Below are 6,307 nucleotides of genomic sequence, written 5' to 3' on the forward strand. Positions count from 1 at the left end.
ACACGCTCATTATATGGCGTTCCAGCGAGCTGCCGGAACAATCACAGGCACAGCATGAGGAACTAATTCATTGACAGGACAACTTGAGAGTTGCCGAAACACCGGAGCAGGCAAACCATCGACGTCAGCAATTTGCTCAATATAGGCGGGTCATCAACGCCAACAACACGCTCATTATATGGAGTGCCAGAAAGCTGCTGAGATGCCGGAACAATCACCGGCACAGTGCGAGGAATGAGTTCAGCAGCAGGACAGCTTAAGAGCAGCCGAAACGCCGGAGCAGGCAAACCATCGACGGCAGCAATTTGCTGAATATAGGCGGATCATCAACGCCAACAACCCGCAGACAAAGTTGCGGCAGAGGCTAATATATATATATATATATATATATATATATATATATATATATATCACTGTATGTAATATATATATCAGGATGTACTTACATAACAACCGGTCACAGGATTTTCACCAATATCGAAACTGAGACTTCTGTAGTGGATCTCCCCCTAGATTTTGCAGTAGATTCTCAGTGGATCTCCCCCTAGATTCTGCATTGGATTCTCAGTAGATCTCTCCGCTAGATTCTGTAGTAAATTCTGCAGTAGTTCTCCCCCCTAGATTTTGTAGTGGATTCTCAGTGGATCTCCCCCCTAGATTCTGCAGTGGATTCTCAGTAGATCTCCTCTCTAGGTTCTGTAGTAGATTCTGCAGTGGATCCCCCTAGATTCTGTAGTGGATCTGCCTCCTAGAGTCTGTAGTGGATCTCGGCAGAATCCCTGTATAAACAGCGTACATGCCACGTGGCAGTATTTTATCCCCCGCCTCGTGGCATCTATGTCAGTCCTTACCTTTAGGCTAGAGCTTAAACCATCCCAAGAACCATTACTAGTGGTGTGATGTCAGCGCGGTGTTATCTGGAGCACAGGCAAGAGGTGTTATCTATGTGTACTGAGCACCGCCCTATAGGGCACAATACACACAGCGCAGATAAGTGCAGGGAGTGCAGACAAGGCCACAATACTAAATACAGTTTATAAAGTGCCACAAAGACGGCACAAAACACAGATAACAGCGAGGAGTGCAGCGTCACCAGGTAATGGCAGGAGAGTCCGTATATAGCGGCACAAGGTGTCAGGGGAATGTCCGGGACACTCCCCATGTTCACCTGCCCACAGAAAAACATGGCTGCTTTATTCCAAAACCAGTGCTACAACTGCCCATGGGCTCTGTGAAGTAGTGCAGCTCAGGAGCACTGAAGGGAATAGAGCTGAGCTGCACTACTGTAAGCCGCCTGCAGACAGGGGTGGCGCTCATTCTGACCATTGTCTAATCCTGTAGCACCTGCTAAGGCTGAGGCCATACATTGTAGAAGAGCTGCATTTCTTGGTGCAGATTTTGGTTGCGGTTTTTGGATCAATAAGGAAAGTGAAATATAAGTAACGGCCCCCTAGTTCTCACCCCTGTGCTGTGACCGCCCCGGGGCAGCACCGTCTAGAGGGCGACAGTTCATGGACACCACATTCCTGCTCCTCAAAGTCTGACAACAAGGAAAATGTAATCTAGAAATCTCTCACCAACAGGTGCACTACCCAATACCACCCTCTGAGAGCCTTTATAGGGCAGTGTAAAGCTCTTTTCTGCCCTCTAGTGGTAAGCCCCGATGTCTGTATACCTGCGGAGATTACTGGAGTGGACACTTGTGGTTATTTCTGTAAGGAACAGACAATCCTACACCCGGAACGTCAGTGCGAGGAAAACCTGAAAACACCGACAGATCCGCAACACCAGGTAGAGAGAGATTACACCACAAGGCAGCTGTGACCCCGACCTCATGGGACCTGTAGTTCTCTCCACATCACACTGAGCACTACAGCTGATACCTGAGACAACGGCGCCCTCTGCAGGCCAAAACAAATCATTACAAGCCAATCACTGATACAATACGGGTCCGTTCACATGGTCAGGTTGTCAGACGAGACTTCTGAAGCCCACAAGGACATGTCAGATGAGGATCATACAATGGGTTGGCATGTTTCTGCTCATACGTGTACAAACATCCCGTGTGAGTCTCGTGCACGCTCCGGTTTTGCATTGGTTTCTGGTGCGGTTTTCGCTGCGGTCTCCTTTGGGGATTGTTTTTTTCCCCCGGCGCTGTTCACACGACACGTCAGCGCACCCTCAGCCACATGACACCCCATCTATGTCCATGTGTGGTCCGCTGACCCCCCACTACAGGCCACGTGTGAGCAGGGTGTGACTAGTAATGGAGGGCGTGTGTGTATGATCAGCTTCTCTGAGGCCAATGCCAGGACCGGACCATGAAGAGCCACAACATACACAGGACAGCGGGGGCGGCGCACCGATTGTTCTGCTCCACTCCTGGTCTTACCTACAAAAACTGCATCAAATAACCTGAACATGGAGACACGGCCCAAGTAAATGGCTTTATATGAGGAGCAAGTGGGGGGGTGGAGGTGTCATACAGAGCCTGGAGCTGTAAGTGCAGGGAGGACTATGGGGGGGTCATGTGGAGCTGCAGGGCCCCCTGTGCACAATGGTTGTCTTATACCTGCCATTGTGGAGCGGCTAATGTGTCATGTAGTGGCTACATCAGGCTCCAAATCCAAAAACACTGAAATGTCTCTACGTAGTTAGATCCCTGTGTACATGTGACTATGGCGCCCTGGTATATACTCGTGTGACCCCCATGTACATATAATAGGTGACTACATATGGCGCCCTGGTGTATCCCCATGTACGTGTAACTATGGTTCCCTATTGTATCTTGTGTGCATAGCATGTGTGACTATATTGCCCTGGTGTATCCCTGTGTACATGTGACTAAGATGTCCTGACGTATTCCCGTGTACATGTAACGCGTGACTATGGTGTCCTGGTGTATCCCCGTGTACATGTGACTATGATGTCCTGGTGTATCCCCGTGTACATGTGACTATGGCGCCCTGGTTTATCTACATGTACCGTGTGACTATGGCATCCTGGCGTATTCCCATGTACATGTAACATGTGACTATGGCGTCCTGGTATATACTCGTGTGACCCCCATGTACATATGATATGTCTACCATATGGCGCCCTGGTGTATCCCCATGTACGTTTGACTATGGTTCCCTATTGTATCTCGTGTGCATAGCATGTGACTATGGTGCTCTGGTATATCCCTGTGTACATGTAACATGTGACTGGTCCCCTCTTGTATTTCTGTGTGCATATCATGTGTGACTATGATGTCCTGACATCCCCATGTACATGTGACTATGGTGTCCTGGCATATTCCCATGTACATGTAACGTGTGACTATGGCGTCCTGGCGTATTCCCATGTACATGTAACTATGGCGTCCTGGTATATCCCTATGTACATGTGACTATGGTGTCTTGGCATATACCCGTGTTTCTATGGCACCCTGGTGTATCCCCATGTACATGTAACGTGTGACTATGGCGTCCTGGTGTATCCCTATGTACATGTGACTATGGCGTCCTGGCATATACCCGTGTGACTATGGCGACCTGGTGTATCCCCATGTACATTTAACATGTGACTATGGCGTCCTGGTGTATCCCTATGTACATGTGACTATGGCGTCCTGGCATATACCCGTGTGACTATGGTGACCTGGTCTCTGGCGTGTTGTTGTGTCAGTCTTGCGCCTGTTTCTCTATGGCCTCCACTCTCTGACGTGTCGTCCTCCTGTTCAGCAGGTGAGCATCTAACCATGCAGGTGCCGGTATTACAGGCCCCCTCTGCTATCCCTAATGCTGTGCCAGCAGCGGTGCCCACACCAATGGCTGCTCTGACTCCCGCCGTCCCTGTGGCTCTCCCCATGGCACCAGGTATGCCCCATGTCCTCCCACACACGGTGACCCCATGATCTGCCGCTCTCCAGTATAAGTCCTGGTGTTTTCTGTTTTTCCCGCAGTTATCAGCCAGCCCCAGCCCCAGGTGGTCCTCAATGTGCAGACAGGCCCCCAGAGCTGTAACCCCATGGGAATGCTTTGGGGTGGGCCGCTGACCGCCGGCCCCCTCACTTGGAGCACAGGACTCTTCCAGTGTTGTGACGACATCCCAATCTGTAAGTCTGGCCTGTAATCTACCGCCTAGAGTCTTAAAGGGGCTCCTCATCTGGGATAGTCCCCGCTTGTTACAATGAGTGAGTGCTGGGGCCCCTCCATGGTCAGACCCCCACAGATCAGGACCATGGCTAGTCCATCCCTTAATGAGGCTGGAGTCTCCCTGTAAGTGGACGCTGCCACACGTGACTATGAAGGGTTAAGTAGCCGTAGCTGGCCACAGCCCTCTGTAATAGTCCTATACCCCGGTAATATCAGCCCTAAGTGGAGAACCCCTTTAAGAGCTCTCTGGTCTCCCTGCTGACGGTCTCCTCTTGCTCCTCAGGCCTCTTGGGCTGTCTCTGCCCCATCACTTTTCCCTGTTACCTGTCAGCGCTGTTTGGGGAGATGTGCTGTCTCGGCATGCTGCCGGGGGCCATGTTTGCCCTGAGGACCGGTGTACGTGAGCGATATAAGATCCCGGTGAGTGCCCTGGGGCGGGGGAGGAGGGTACAGATGTCGGGGGGGGCAAGTTCTGGGTTATAGTTGTTACTAAGGCGGGGGTAGGTGGCGCTGTGCTCAGCTTCTCTCCATAAAGGTGAATAGGGGGACAACACAAGCCCACCACAGAATAGGTCCTCAGCCTGTAATTGGTGAGGGCCCCCGCTGACCAGCTGTATGCAGAGGCTGACGATCAGCACACAGTACAGGCACAGGGTACAGCAACACCTGAGACCACGGATGTGAATGGGGCCGAGCTGTAGTACCCAGCACAACCACTATACAATGTGTGGCGCTGTGCTTGGTATTGAGCTCACATGATATGATGGACAGCCCCTCTAAGTCTCCTGACCCGCCCCTCTATGTTCTGTTTCGGCAGGGCGACCTCCTGAACGACTACTGCGCCATCTGCTGCTGTCTGGTGTGTGCGCTGTGTCAGATGGCGCGAGAAATAAAGGTGCGGGAGCGGCACAACACCCGACTACCCCGCCCCCGCCGCTACCCCTGGTGACAACCTGTATCCCTGCACTATATGGAATAAACTTCTATTTATTAACCCCCTGTGTACTGTTATTCCTGGAGCAGCCACTACTGCCCCTGTAGGATGAAGGTGATGCACAGACACCCCCCCCCCCCCCCCCCATATACATACATAGGGCACATCCTGGGGGTAAACACAGGAGTAAATCTGCTCAAAATCCCCCAAGGGTGGCAGACCTAAAAATACAGAAATATAAGGGTAGGGTTCTGGGATAGCTTACTTATCTACGTAGATTACTGACCCCCCCCCCCCCCCCCCCCCATGTCACCCCTGTGAGGTGACAAATATCTGTGTAAAGAGATCTTGTCTATTAGGCCTAGCTCTTGTCTGCGTATACTCCATATCGCTCTCACAGATGTCGTACGCAGCTACTATCAGAGACTTACAATTGGGCTTTCTTATCGTGTTTAGGAAGAAGGTTGGAAGGTTTCTGAGTTTCTCGTAATTATCGCTCAGCTTCTCACGTCCCGTAACGAGACACAGAATGTCCCTCAGATATGAGAATCATCTAAACTACGGTAGTTCTAAGTATCAAGGACATGACGTCCATCGTGGAGCACTGCGCCAGCATGGTTAGAAACTAAAATGGGTGACATAGACAACCATGAGTTAGCTCATGTACTGCTTACGCACGTATTTCACACTTGTAAACGCCCATTCTGTACTCTGACCAATGATTAGTCATATTTCTATATGATATAGTTTGTTATGCCGAAATTAGCATACAGCCATTATCCCTCTGTAACATGGAATAAGCTTTAGAGCACTTGGATATACATCTGGCTACGCGTTGCTTTGTGCTCTCCCCGTACGGGCAACCATCTTGTTTTAATTTGGAACCGACAGCACGTGCTCCCAGGGGTGATCCCACCAACACCCCCCTTCCCCCCACTATCTCCTGTGTCACCCACTGCTACCTCCTATGTCACCCCTTCCCACCGCTATCTCCTATGTCACCTCCTGCCCCCCCCCCCCCCCCCCATGCCGTCCCCTCTCCCTTGTAGATTGTGAGCTCTTGTGTTCAGGGCCCTCAGTCCTGTAACTCAGATGTTATTTTCCCGCGTGTATCTTGGATGTCGCCGTCTTGTTTGTGTGACTCTGACTCGTAGTCGCTGTCACTATCGGACGACCATCAGCTTATAGGGATGACATCGCAGATCCAGGTGTAAAATCCAGCGAACTGATTGGT

This window comes from Leptodactylus fuscus, chromosome 6, assembly GCF_031893055.1.
Source record: "Leptodactylus fuscus isolate aLepFus1 chromosome 6, aLepFus1.hap2, whole genome shotgun sequence".
In the NCBI taxonomy this organism is placed as follows: domain Eukaryota; kingdom Metazoa; phylum Chordata; class Amphibia; order Anura; family Leptodactylidae; genus Leptodactylus; species Leptodactylus fuscus.